Genomic DNA, 15,356 nt, shown 5'->3' with positions numbered 1-15,356 from the left:
GCTCTTTACAATAAAAACAACTAAGGGGTGTTTGGTGTTGAATGGGCAATGCAATTCGAGTTTTCTAAAAAACATTATGGGCATCGACATCTTGTTTTAAGGCTATTTACACCGTTTATTACAGAAAAGAAATGGAGTGGGGTTTAACGTCCTACTGTTCTGCCCCGAACTGGGCTAATGAAGACGGGCATGCGCCATACAGTGGCTATGAGGGAAAGTTTGCCCGGACAGCGGCACTATGGCCTACTCTTATATCGAATTCCAACTGCCAAGGGATCTTGTACATGTACGCCAATTTGTACACGGGACCTCGGTTTTTCGTCCCATTCGAACGACTAGACAGTTGTCCTTGTCAGACCCTCCGTCCTGCATCACTGACAAGAGAGGAACCACATCGGAACATCTAAAAATGTAAATTCCAGACATGATAAGTACATATAATACCAGATAATCTAGCCAATAACCTAGATATGTTCAAATGTTGACAAGTCATCCATAGCTATATTATATCGGTCATTTCATTTCTGCCCCTCCCCATAAAAAAAAGTTAAACTGCGCAACAAACAAACAAGCCAAAATACGCAATTCATTTTGGTCTATATTACACAGTGAACAGGATGTGTAGTTGGGTATATAGCGCGAGCTGTGATATAATTAATATACACACTGAGAAACTATTACAGATTCCATTGACTTCAGTAAGTGGTTTTTATTCCATACATTTTACAGTTCGCCTTATGGAAATTACACGTCCATTTATTTCTGAACAATTGCTAGGTTTGCAAATACATGTAGCATTGTTTAACCATTATTCCAAATAAAGTTCAAATAATTTACTTTAATAACATCTGTGGCGCTAAGTTAAAGTTTAGAAAGTGAATTGTTGGCCCGTGTTTCTCCAAAAATAACAGACTTAAATTAATTGAGAACTTTTCCTTCATTAAACTAACATTCCAAATTATTTTTAAATACCTACCGAAATATATTTGGTTACCATATTTATTTTTATATAGCAGCTTATGTCTACTGTAGACCTTATTGATTTATAGAAATTTGAAATTGTAAATAGGTCTATAATTAAAGATACATTATGGGAGATTTGATAACGAATTGGCAGTTCTCACTGTAATAGTTACAAACTAGATAGTGATGTAAAGGCAATTTGCTGAAAATTTCATTCAAATTGATCACTATGAACCGAGAACTAAGCGATTGAAATTTCCGCCTAGCCTCGATCATCATTACTAATGTCAGTACGATAAACAGCATAGTCTCGATTATCCATTTAATCGTGATGGAAAGTTATGCAGTCAATCGGCTCATAATCCACTAAGAACCGCAGGCCAGCGATGCCATCTAGAGTTAATTATAGTATGAATAGGTTAATTAGTGTCTAATTAATAGTTTATATAACATTTCAGGCCTAAAGAAAGACCTGCAATAGACAGATTTAGCTCTTGCATAATGTATGTTTAACTGTTAATTAACAGAACAAATGGCCCCAAAAGCAATTAGCGCTATTTAACCGTTAATTTAAAAAACAAAACGATAAATAACCACGCGGCTTCAAATCAGTCAATTTAAAAACTGGCCCATCAATTGAGTCAGTCAAAGGAGATGGCGATGGGATTGTTACATAGTGAGTAGCATAAATAGGTCGATGGAATTTTCAAATCATCATATATTTGTAAATACTGAATTGGATCATTTTTGGACTGATGATAATTTATAGTTGTGATTCAACTTTCAAAATTACAGTTTCCAGGGAATTCATATAGCGCTAAAATATAACGTTAAAATATAAGATATAAAAATGATAAATTTAGGAAAAACCCACTCCGTTTTATTTGCTGTTTTTGGTGGGGTTTTATTATTCAACTTTCAAAATTACAGTTTGCATTGAATTCATAGAGCGCTAAAATATAACGTTAAAATATAAGATATAAAAATTAAAAAATTAGGAAAAACGCGCTGCGTTTTATTTGTTGTTTATAATAGATTTTTAGATAGTTGCGTCTTTAATAATAAATTTGTTTGTATATTTCTGTTATAGTATATAAGATGCATTCTGTCAGCTTCATGTGTGTTGTCTTGGTTACTCTATGTTTTGTGGTGGATGTAACTCATGGTCAGATAGGTAAGTACTTGAACCTTGAGATAGCTGTTCATTAGACAATTACGCTTTGATTGACAGACTTAGATTTTATATGATGACGTCACAATTCCAAGATGACACGATGAACTGCTTTATAACTCTCTAAACTCCATAGTATATGTTCATATCTCTACAAACAGGCTAATGAGAGGCCGGTCCACGACATGAAAAAAATCCAGTAAACGAGCTTTATTAGGGGCTTATTTTAACATATGGCTTACCAGTAAAAACATCATATATCAACAATTAAAGTATTGCTAAGTTCGATTTTTGTGTCATGTAACCATTTGAATGTTTGTTTTTAACTTGTTGAAAAGTTGGTCACCACATGTGGCGTTATAACGGTAGATTTTTTGTCACAAAGAGTCAAGTTCCTTCGTCACATTCAGGTTTCAACCTTCAACCTGACAAACAAATACTTAATTTCCTCATGTACAAATGACGACTGAATTAGTTTTTGAACATCAAGAACAGAAAGAGAGGGGGTGGGGGGACTAAACTCGAAATATGAGAAAACATTTATCAAGTACATTTTCGGCTGATTTTGTTTAAAAGTCTACATGTACTATACTGCGCCCAACTTTACAATTTTTTCGAAGAACAGCAGGATGGGTAGCGGTTGAGGCCAGTTCCTAGTCCACACATAATGCAGTCTGAATATCTGTTCCTTTTCAGCTAATTGTGCAACCAATAATAATTGTAGCATGACTACAAATTTTAAACTTATCAATGTACAACCTCCCGGTCAACCTGCTAGCTACGTAAAGGTCTGCTGTAAGCTAGAGGACGGGATTCAGAGCATGTATTTTAGAGCGGCAAGCGCCACTTCTACCAAACCCGCTTTCTGTGAATGCGATTTCACACGTAAGTAGAAATAATTTATTCATAGTTACATTTTATTATGCTAAACTTGCACCCGAGTCATTTTGCATTATTTTCATACCCATAGTCGCACTGTTGTCTTGTAGTGTATACTTAATTTGACAGTAATCGTAACGGAATATTCTGTGACATTAACATGTATCCCTGTTGTATCGTACGTAAGTGCTGGTTGTTATCACCCCAGTCATCTCCCCAACCGGCCTTGTTTTACCGACCGGCTTCATATAATACAAAACAGTTGACCATCTGCATCGTCAAGACAACCCGAGATAATGTTGACTACATTCGAATACTGAACCAAAGGCTAAATCTATTTGTTAAGGCCAGTTCAATTTTTATCAAGGTCGCTGAGATGTAAATAATGTTAGGGCACGTGATCGTTGACGAAATTGTAGGTTACGGTTAGGGTAAGCAATGGGACTAGGTCCAGGGTTAGGGTTGAGTTTAGTGCTAGTCCTGTTCACATCTCGTGGCCTATGACGAAAAATTGAGCTTGCCTTATCATTTAGCACTAACATTAAAGCATGTGAACAGTTCGCGTGTTTTGTATTTTTGATTCTTTAGTCCTAAACTACAGGCTGAGGGTCAGGATAAAACTATCTTTCACGTGTCTAGCTGCCGTTATTCCCCTTGACCAACAATTATAATTCTTGTGTAATGTATAAAATATTTAGTTGGATTGTTATTGTAGATCTTAATGGGACTTGTGAACGTGGTGAACAATGTACAGGGGTTAAAGCCACCACGAGCCCTGGTTCAATTTACGGAATGAAGATCTGCTGTCCAACCATTACTTCTAGAGTAACCAGGTTTGCCCGGATCAACGGTACACGGGATTATGACTGTCAATGTTGTAAGTACACTACCAATCAATAGGAAATGAAATGAAGACGGGCATACGCCATTCAGTGTGTTATTTGGGAAATTTTGCTCGGGCAGCAGCGCTATGACCTACTTTTATATTAAATTCCAACTCCAAGGGATATTTTACGTGCAGCCAATGTATACACGGGACCTGTTTTCGTCCCATCCGAACGACTAAACATCTGTCCTTGTCAGGCCCTCCGTCCTGCACCACTGACAAGGGGAAACCACGCCGGAAAATACCGATGAACTTTCTCGGCCAATGCAAGGATCGAACACGCGACCTCCAGGCTAGCGAGCCAGTGTCTTACCCACTTAGCCACCGTAACTCCCCAATACACAGGATTTCGTAAAAATAGCGGGTAACAAGATTAACATAATTTATTATCATATCACTCCCCTTTCTTTATAATTCATTAATTATTTATTTAAATGTATCAGTCTAAGGGGGAGAGGTGGGGGGTAGATGGAATTAGTTTGAGTCACGTATCTCTATTATTGAATCACATCCTCTACTCAATATACGCAGATAATGACGCCATTTCTTGAAACTGGCAAATAAATCGCGATTGTTTTAATTCATTATTTTCAATATTCAAACAACTATAACGTTTACTGACAACAGTACTGTTAAAGTCTGTCTAAGGTCTCTTAGGCACTACCCTTTGGATGGCACCACTTAGGGCCCTGCTACTCAAAGGGTACGTCACAGCCTTTAACTTTAAATTAGCTGTAAATTATCTGATTCCTGGAAAAGTATAGCCCCGTGGGGATAGAAAGTCTGCTTTAGTTTAATGTAAATCTAGTTAGCGTTATTGGACACATACGTGGCCCTAGTTCTATATTATGCACCAGAGGACTGGGAATATAGGGATGCCAGTAAAATAGAAAAGATCCATGGGTATTAATTTTAAAATATGCTGGTGTAAAAACGTCAACAAGCAACGTATCAGTAGCCTTTAAAGGAGCTAAATCGCTAATATTTGGGACCTACAAATTAGAACACAAAGGGGTCGAAATACGCCAGAAGTCTCAATCGAATGTCAATCTCTAGCGTCAGGTTATTCCAGTCTACACCGATATGCGTGTACCAATCGTAAAATGTTTATTTTGTCTTAACTATTGGACATCAGAAGCCCATCTTTTCCCGGTAAGATCACAACACCAATGTTGATTAAAATTGACAAGTAATTCGTGTTTTCATTGTCGAAGTTTTTGGATGATATTGAGTTAGAGACTTAGCTACTTTAAACTTGATAGATATCCTCTTGGTATACGAAGAAATATGGTAAAAATTAAACATACATTATGCAAGAGCTAAATCGGCCTATTGTAGGTCTTTCTGTAGGCCTGAAATGTTATCTAAATCATTAATTAACTTATCCAGACCATAATCAACTCTCGATGTCATCGCTAGCCTGTGATATTTACTGGATTAGGATCCGATTTGCTGCTCAACGTTCATTCATAATCGAGACTATGTATTTTATCGTACCGACTTTAGTAATGATGACCGAGGTTAGGCACAAAATTCATTCGCTAAATTCTCGGTTTAGAGTGAATCAATTTGACTGAAATTATCAGCAAATTCCCATTACATTATCTTGTTTGTAACTATTATATTGAGAACTACTAGTGCTTTATCTAATCTCCCATAATGTATCTTTAAGTACTGGTCAAACATAATTAAATGTAATAATTGTTACTAGTAAATATTACTCTGCTATGTACAGAGGTCTAGAGGGCGGTTAATGGTGCAACCCTTGGGTTACTTATAACGATCCCATGGCAGTTGGGATTCGATATAAGAGTAGGCCGTAGTGCGGCTGTCCGGGCATTTAAAGATCAACACATAGCTTATGGTTGAAACAGTTCGTTACTCTTAACATTTCCAAAACTCTAAAGTAGTCGATAAAATAAACCACGCTCTGTCGAACTGTTACGTCACTGCGAGTCTTATCTGATAACAAGTGATATAGGATGTTCTAGAAAGTTACACTGTTTGTAAAAGGGTCAATATTTGAACAACTATAATAATCTAGGTATAAATTAAAACCAGTCAGTCTGCGTATTTAGTGAGCAAAATTGTATTTTAAGAAATTGTTGTTTAACGTTTCTAAATGTGTCTTGTAGCGGAACCAAATGGTGACGATTGGACTGGGAACTGTTGGAAGGCAAGTCAGTGTAACGGCTGCGACGCAGTCAATGTTATAAGTGTGAGCGGCTTGAAACTCTGCTGTCCCAACTGCCAAAAGAACGATCTCCGCTTCAACGCCCGTCTGAAGACCTGTAGTTGTAATGCTTAAATCTCACTCTTCAACAATCTATTTTCGTCTAATCCAATGTTATTACCTTTTTTGATATAATGTCAATCTTCCATTTTACCAAAATATAACTTATTGTTTTGAAAATAGATAAAAAAAAGTTGAAAATCATGTCTTTTTTCCTTTTTAATTAAAACGACAAATGAAATAGATGGATGTGTATGATAGGTTGCCCCTGTTGGGATTCGATCCAGTTGGGATTCGACCCCTCGACCCCATGAATGTATAATCAATACCGTACCATCGAATCCAACAATGCAAGTCAGTAGGAATAGTTTATGAACTCGAGAGACCACATGGGAAATAACAAAAGGTGACGAGAGAGGCAACAAGGGATTAGGTGAGGTAACAAAGGTCTCTGTGTGTGAGGGGACGTGACAAAACGGATGATGGGGGGGGGGTACAAAGAGGGCCGAGAAAGTTGGTGGGGGGGGGGCTTATCGGCAGCACGAAGGATTAGGGGAGGCAACGAAGGGCGGTGCGTCGTTTTGTGTTCGGAGGAGAGGGAATGGGGGCAACATGGAGTTCTGTGAAGGCTACAGGGGGTTGGCAACAGCAATATGTCATTTAATCCCAGAGAAACAATAATCATAAAAGGCATTTTTAGTAATTATAAGGGATATATACCTGTTTGAGAGATACACTTTAATCTTTTAATTCTGAATATTAAACCGTCAGAGCACGACTATAACACATGAGAATAATGTAAAACTCACCACAGGTTAATTCTCCCAATCTCCCAATCCCACAACAATGGAGTTAACTTTATTGAACTGCTGACAATCAAGCTACTTAACACACAGGACAGTAGACTGGAAAATACAATATAATTTTAAACAATGTATATTTCAATCATTGTTCATTGTCCCCAATTTTGGCTTGTTCCCTAAAACTATGCAACAGCCTTTACCAATAAGGACATTGTTTTTAAGACTGGGGCGTTCTCTTAATACTACGAGTTATAGGGGATTATTTGAAATAGTGGCCATCTTGGATGCCATCTTGAATTTTTCAAAATCTCAAGAGTGACTAAGGTTCACCTGCCAGATTCTGAAAGCGGGCATCATAGACTACTAAAATCAGTTATAAAAAAAAATCTTTATACACAATTTCCAGGTGCGCAGTCGTATAAGAGATTATGACAGTCACTGAATTCTGTCAATTGTATCTCCTGTACATTTTGGTTCCATTAAATCCATAGCATTGTGTGAACATACGAGTTTTCAGTCTTGTTTTGAAAATCCAGACGGACTTTGATTCTTTTATATGCAGGGGTAGTGAATTCCACAAATGAGCTAAAATGTACTGGAAGGAACGTTTGTTCATTTCTAAGCTCATCGATGATACCAGTCAGAGTTTTTGTGAAGAAGATCGTAGACATTGTGCTCGAATGTATGTAAAGATCAGATTTTTGATGTGGGATGGAGCAGAGTTGTTAATAGCTTTATAGGTTAACAATAGTATTTTAGATAATATTATTTGATGTACAGGGAGCCAGTGAAGGCTTTTCAGTATGTTGGTGATATGTGTCATTTTCCTAGTTGCAGTAAGTAGAGGTGCAGCCGAATTCTGAACATGTTGCAGACGTTGAATTTGTGATTTGGGAAATCAATACAGTAGGACGGTAGGTATGATAACTCAATTTAGTGGTTATTAAAGCATGAATCAAAAGTTCGATGTTTTCAGAGCTTACATAAGTTTTAATATTTCCTAGTTTATAAAATTGATAACATGATGAAGGACAGACTGTGGTTATATGGTTATTAAAGGACAACATTGGTGCCAGTCATTATCACATGTGTGTTAGAGCTGGTTAAACACATTCCAAATATAATTTTAACACAGAGATCATTGCTACGATAGCTGAGTAATACAGGTTTCTTGAATCGGACGTGACGAACGCCAATGGAAAACACGAGTCACCGAGTCACACGAGTCACTGAAGCGACGAGTGATAACAGATACACGGCCGAATTTCTGCTCACTAATAAGTCAATAATGGCGCCCATATTCTTAGCTTTGCCGGTGGGATTAATGGTCTCGTCATCCAGTTGAAAGGTGGTTTGTTTAATTTCTTAAGTTGGTATTTACTCCATAGAAAGAGGTTCTCTGTTTTGTCAGGGTTTAGCTTCAGGAAATGAAGTGTCATCCAGTCAGACAGATATCTACATTTGCGACTGTCATGGTCTGAATTTCTCGGATAATCAATCCCGGCGCACTTCATGGTAGGCCGATTGAGATTCCTCCAAAGACGGAGGAAGAAACTGTATAAGTTTTGAAGGCGTCTGAAACGGGATTTGTGTCAACCAAATAACTGTTTTTGATAAAAAAAAAATCTTCAGCATTAGCAAAACAATCTAAACATAACACCCCCTTTAAAAACGGAATTCCTGGTAATGACTGGTGGCGGCACTTGAAAGTTCGATTTCTAGAATAAACAACCAGAAAACCAGAAAAACTTTTCACTTAATACCAACATTTAACGTGGGTGCATATCCGGAAATGATATGGAACTGCGATGAAACAGGCATATCATTCCAACATGACCCTGTTAGGGTTATTGCCCGAAAGGGCGTAAGGTCCCTTCATGAAAGAGATACTAATAACCGCCAGAATATAACGGTAATGTGTTGCATAAACGCGGCCGGTTTTTGTATGCTCCCTATGTGGGGAAAACCAACAAAGCATTCAAAGGGAACCGTGTGGACATTTCAAGAGCGTGCATGAATGTGTGACGTGTACGGGAAGAATGGTTTCATAATGGAGAATCAAATTTACACGGTTATTTTTAACGACTAACTATTTTGCATGGTGCTTTTTGTTAGCTTTTTGTTGTAATGTCGAATGCCATATTTCGTTGAATATTCATGATTTGGGGGCGGAAGGATAACAGAGTTATGCTACTGCCAGTTTGTGGATCTAACGATTTCCATGATGAACCTCATCCATGCTTTTGGGAAAGCTGTGGTAGAAAGGTTTCAACACGCCTGTTAAAGAGACTACAATTGGCATTACAGAGTCAATTGGGCAATTACTTAGTATTGTGGTCATATAATAGATTTTGGCGAATATTCTTGGTATGCTGAGCTAAAGGGACGCAACTCCAAAGGAGAAGGGTAGGATCAATAGGATACTATTTTCAATCCACATACAATCTATCTTAAATTATATATTATCCTTCTATTAACAAAATAAATCTACTTTACATATATCGTTTTAGAAATGAATGAAATGAAATGGGGTTTAACATCCTACTGTTCTGCTCCTATCCTGGGCTAATGAAAACGGGCATACGCCATAGAGTGTGCGATCAGGGAAATTTTGCCCGGGCAGCGGCACTATCGCCTACTCTTATAGCTAATTCCAACTGCCAAGGGATCTTTTACGTGCATTCCAATGTATACACGGGACCTCGGTTTTTCGTCTCATCCGAAGGACTAAACAGCTGTCCTTGTTAGACCCTCTTGAGGTCAAAATTTTCAATAATTTAAAAAAGAAACGTTCATGTATATCACCACTGTTACACCATAAGTGTAACTTCTCGTCAAAATGGCCATTCTCCTTTTCACAAGAAGTAGGGACGCCCGTCCAACCTCGTAGGTTTTCTCCGAGTCCTATAGGGCATATACCGCAACGATGATGTCGGTGTTAATATTATATTTGGAATGTTTTAACCAGTTCTATGTAATATTGGCTGACACCAACATTGCCCTTTAAGTATTAAAAGTTCTTGGACAACTTCAATTTTGGTGCGTACTGCACCTTCCGTTTTTAAGTTATGCCCCACCCCCATCCTTTTCTTTTACTCAAAATGTTAAATATGTACAATGAAAGTTAATAAATATGTTAAGGATAAAACTTCTTGTTTAATGGGCTACAGCCAGGGTTGATAATTCACATTGAATTATTTTGGAAATAAACTTGTATTATAACAGAAGAAAGAAATTTATATTTGTGTTTATGATGAATACTATCTTACAACATGAGTGTTATATCATTTATATTCACTGTCGGTTATTTTGTTAATACACAGTCAGGCGAAGGGGCGCCCCTCATAATATCAATAAAATCAATAATAATCATATTATGAAATGAACATTATGTTAACTTGAATAAAACTGCATTCTGGCGAGACAACTATATAGGTATTCCGGGGCGCTCGGTGTTGTTTAATGCATTTTATTAGTATTTTGTTGACATTGATTTACCTCCCCCCCCCCCCTCTTCCCGCACAATCACACAAACACACACACTATTCACAGATCCGCTACTGATTGTGGTACTTCAAGATACCTAAACACCGAGAATGCTTCATTTTGTTACTTAAAGAGGGTCAGAGTACCACAGCCGTCGTCAGAAATGAAATGGGGTTTAACGTTCTAATTTTCTAATGAAGGTGGGCATACGTCATACAATGTGCGGCCATGGGAATGGTTGCCTGGACACCAACGCTATGGCCTATACTCTTATTTCTAAATCCAACTTTTTGGGATACAATACGTGACTAAAACACAAACAGTCTATGACTACAGGAGCCACGGTGGCTAGATGGTTAAGACGCTGGCTCGCTAGCCTGGAGGTCGGGTGTTCGATCCCTGCATTGACCGAGAAAATTCATCTGGATTTTCCGACGTGGTTTCCCCTTGTAAGTGGTGCAGAACGGAGGTCTGACAAGGACAGCTGTCTAGTCCTTCGAATGAGACGAAAAACCGAGGTCCCGTGTAAACATTAGAATGCCCGTAAAAGATCCCTTGGCAGTTGGAATTCGATATAAGAGTAGGCGATAGTGCCGCTACCCGGGCAAAATTTCCCACATAGCACACTGTATGGCGTATGCCCGTCTTCATTAGCCCAGTATAGGAGCAAAACAGTAGGACGTTAAACCCCATTTTATTTCATTTCATTTCATTTCTATGACTACAGCAAAAAGAGTATAAAATATCCAGTCGAATCAACGTGATGTAAACAATCAGCCATGTACCGTGAATTGGGCCACAGCATACTGTTCAGTATAAGTGATATTACGAGACGGCTTTGTGTACCAAACGTTAAAAAAACATATTTCATGTTTATTATAATATCCTAATAAACAGTCCATTCGCTCAGATTTTTTGCCAAAGGACGAACAAAATACAGCAGAAACCCTATGCCTAATCTGTATGCTTACTAGAGACCAGTGAGCGTGTTGAACCAACTACGTCATTTCCCAATCTGATTAAAACACAGATCCAATTTCGTTTCGTTTTTACAGTTCAAAATTACGATTTTACTTGTCTTTACTACACTTGGATCTGGAAGCGTTATTATTTAACTCTTGTTCTGCTTGAAATGAGGGGTCAGCCAATCAAATGGTCTGTCGAATCGAGCGTTTGACCATTTTTGCGCGGAACTGTGGGTAGACATTAGAAATTAAAACAAATCAAAACTAGATAAAAAAAAATACATGGCGGTCGCTAATTGGTTAATCGAATGACCGGCGTAATCGAGTCAAATGTCGCTTGCTTGGTACCTGACGTCATAGAACGTGAACTCCCACTATAACTTGTTAGATCTACATGTAGTGTAGGCCATCGAAAGTATAAAAAAAACGAAACGAAATATAGATCTATATTTTAATTAGATTGGTCATTTCCTGTTTTAATAAAAATTAATTTCTCGCTTACAAAAACATTTTTGTTTGTTTTGCAGAGAGGATTATATATGAATATATATTTAGGGTTTATGGAAAACTTGTTGAAAATCGTTGGTCTTCCCCTTTAAGGCTATGATATCACGTGAACATTGTGCATTAAGAGCCATGCGCACATTCCAAAATTCAAACAGCACCCTTCAATAAATTCTGGCGTATTTGAATTTTTCGAAAAATATATCAAATTGTTCACGGCATAAATTCCACGCTAATAAGTACTCCAAGCTTGAATTCAATCGAATTTAAAATGGACCTATGATTCAATTCTTTTGTCGAACAACAAAATGGCGGCGGGCTTATTATATCGTGAGCAGCATAGATCAATGAAATTTGAAATTCAACATTGTATTTTGCCAGGCAATCCTATTGCGCTAATATGTCGCAACGAGACATTAAAAGTGTTTTTTTTTTCTTTTGTTTTTGGGGTTTTTTTTTCAAAGTAGTGATTGAAGATAAAAGCATATCATACGTATGTGTTAGGCGAGGTGGGGGGGGGGGGCAAAATGGCTTCCATTTTGTTTAGGCATGGGGAAATAGTAGATAAAGGTGAGTATGATTTATCCTCATTTCAACACGGATCTGATTAGCATAAGGTGATGTGTATCCCACAAAATAGCTAGAAATCTATTGTCCGTACTGTCCGACATATTTTTATGCACATCCGTTAGTTTGTATTTCAGATGAATGAATAACACATAAATTAAATATTCACAATAGATTGCAACATCAAGCCAGAATATTGAAAGACACCTGTTTAGATTGCAACACTCTTAGGCCACGAAAACAAAATTAATACCTGTGTTTATGTTTATGTGGCCACAAAAAATTGGGACGGGTGGTCGGAATATCTGTTTATTTTATTTATTATTTTTCGTGGGTATTGTATAATCTACTTCTAGCATGTCTAGCTCAATAACTGAGCGAGGTTCTTGAAAATAATACCGCAATTTCAAGATCACGTCAAGATCGAGTTATAGGGCCTAGAAAATGAGAAACAAAGTTTAGGGTCTGCCATTTTGGCTCCAAACAAATATAGTCCTTTGGGTAACAGTTAATACATGTAATTTTTATTTTGGCCTTATTGCTCAACCATATTCATTTAAATATGTTACTTTCTAAAGAAAATGTTACAGGCCTCTCTCACACGTAAATATTTTATAAAAAAATAAGATTAGAATGTCTAAATGTAAGAGAATTCTTTAATATAATTCGCGATTTATTCTATTTGAATTATAAGTTATATGAATATAATTACAGTCTAACCTAAAAGTTCTCTTTTTTATTTAAAGCGTTATTATTTTTTTATTTTTTTTTTTTTTTTTTTTTGAGAATAAAATGACGTTAGGTAGACATATCTGTGACTCATCTGGGCGTAATTAACCAATGACCTAATTAGCGCAAATAAAACAGCTCTTGCTAAATTAGACAGTTTACAATACCAAGCAATAAAACTAGCAACAAAAGCTTCATTTGGCACACAAGTGGAAAGTCTATTGCAGAAAGTAGATGAAATGCTATTCGAATTGAGGGGCAACGAACTGACATTAAGATAAAATATCATGGAGACAGTTGAAGTGCGAAAGCGGCCACATATTAACCTTTAATCATGTCACTGCGTGCAGTAAATTGGAAGAGACAACTCCCTGTAAGAAATTTAAGGAAGATGCCAAATGCCAAAACTTCAATTTACCCCCCCCCCCCCGAAATATTTTATATAAAATTCATACCAGAATCGGCAATTAACTATAAGTTAATCGCTCAAAATAGAGCACTCCTAGTCATGGAAATATAACTGGTTGTGTAGACCAGGTTGGCAGCTAAGTCACTTGAATGCTTTAATAATATCAGATAAATTAACATTAATGAAGGGAACTACATAACTAGTTACACAGGAAGGAACTATTGTTGTAGGATAGTATATTTGTCAGTTTAAATCAACATTGATGTTGATATCCAATATTTAAGACAAACTAAACATTTTGCTATTGGTACACGAGTCGTGTAACAGAATGCGTTTCAGCGCCATTTGTAATAAGGTACTCCAAGAAAGAGGCTATTCATGTTCCGCAAGTCATGTCAAACGATTGCGCCATATTCTTATCTGTTGTTGTTCTTAGTGTTTAACGTCCGCTTCCACCGAAGGTGATATCGTAGACAAGTCTTAATTTTCATTTTTTTTATAACGCACAACAAAAATTGAGACCGGAAATTAACTGAACAAAATGTATTTCCGTAGTCTTGATTAACCAGGCTTGTATGATTAAAGTAAACTTACGGTACTGGTCACAGCACTCAAATTCTAATATTTTTAGGTCGTGTGCTCTATTTTAGATAACAGTAGGACGTTAAACCCCATTTCATTTCATTTCATTTCTATTTTAGATGTGCATTTATTTTCATATTTAGCTGTGCATTTATTTTCATATTTAGCTGTGCATTTATTTTCGTATTTAGCTGTGCATTTATTTTCATATTTAGCTGTGATAATTATTGGAAACATAATAGGATTATTATTTGAAAGTTTTAATTATGGTCTAATGTATTTATATTTATTTTCATATTTTTATATTCTGTCTGTCTCTCTCGTGTTCAAAAACTAAGGTCTGTGCATGCGTACAAACGTTAAATTCAATCGTTATTTGTACGTACGTTAAAAAAACGAAGATTCCCGAATTAAGTATTCGTTCCCAAGCAAAGTTTTGATGTAACCAAGACCCTAAGTCGTATTGTCACAAAGATTTAGCTCACTTGATAATGGGAGCCGATCGTAATTTGAAGCATTTAAAAACAAATGTCTAAATGGTTATATTGTCAAAAATCAAACGTGGTCAGACTTTATGGTAAGCCTTCTCATATAATGATAATATAAGCCCCAAATATTTTCAGTTGGATTTTCGTCAAACCCTGAATCACTCTACTAATGGACTGCAGACTATACAATTTTAAACTGTTGAAGTGATGAACTGTTTTTAATAATCCTCAAGTCCAGCTCTGTGGTTTTTACTGCGAGAACGTCGCTTTTCCACATAAACCAACCGGATTCTTTTCCCCACTGATGATATCAAACAGCTGACTCTCTGTTTTAACTTGTGTTTATGATGACAAAAGGAGAATAACATGGCCCGTACTCTCTTATCACGATAGTGAGTTTAACACCGTGTTTTAAAGTGACATTTTGATATACAAGAACTTGGGTGTGTTTTATCCATTTTCTTTTTTTTTACATCACGCCTTTATATGTAAATAACTTAATTAAGTCAACTTGTCCCTAATATCATATGATAACGTATTGGACGTTTGTAATAAACAACTTGTAGTATTAGATGCCATTGAAGTTATGAGGAGACCTTGGCGTGGGTTGCAGGAATGAAAGACATTTTATCTTTAAGTTTTATGTAGAATTATGCTTGTAAACTGTGTTTTAGTTTCGGGCACCTAGAAC

The 15,356-nt window shown here is 36.8% G+C and overlaps 1 long non-coding RNA gene across 1 annotated transcript; it reads left to right on the top strand.

Annotated features, from left to right (window-relative positions):
* Window positions 1-593: 593 nt before the first annotated feature.
* On the top strand, window positions 594-6,336 carry LOC130013610 (uncharacterized). The gene is made up of 5 exons (XR_008788798.1): window positions 594-698; window positions 2,054-2,137; window positions 2,831-3,019; window positions 3,729-3,890; window positions 6,035-6,336. It is a non-coding gene; the product is annotated as an uncharacterized LOC130013610 (long non-coding RNA).
* Window positions 6,337-15,356: the final 9,020 nt, after the last annotated feature.

This window comes from Patella vulgata, chromosome 7, assembly GCF_932274485.2.
Source record: "Patella vulgata chromosome 7, xgPatVulg1.2, whole genome shotgun sequence".
In the NCBI taxonomy this organism is placed as follows: Eukaryota; Metazoa; Mollusca; class Gastropoda; family Patellidae; genus Patella; species Patella vulgata.
The sequence above is the reverse complement of the archived record's forward strand: the minus strand, read 5'-3'. Positions and strand labels throughout refer to the sequence as shown.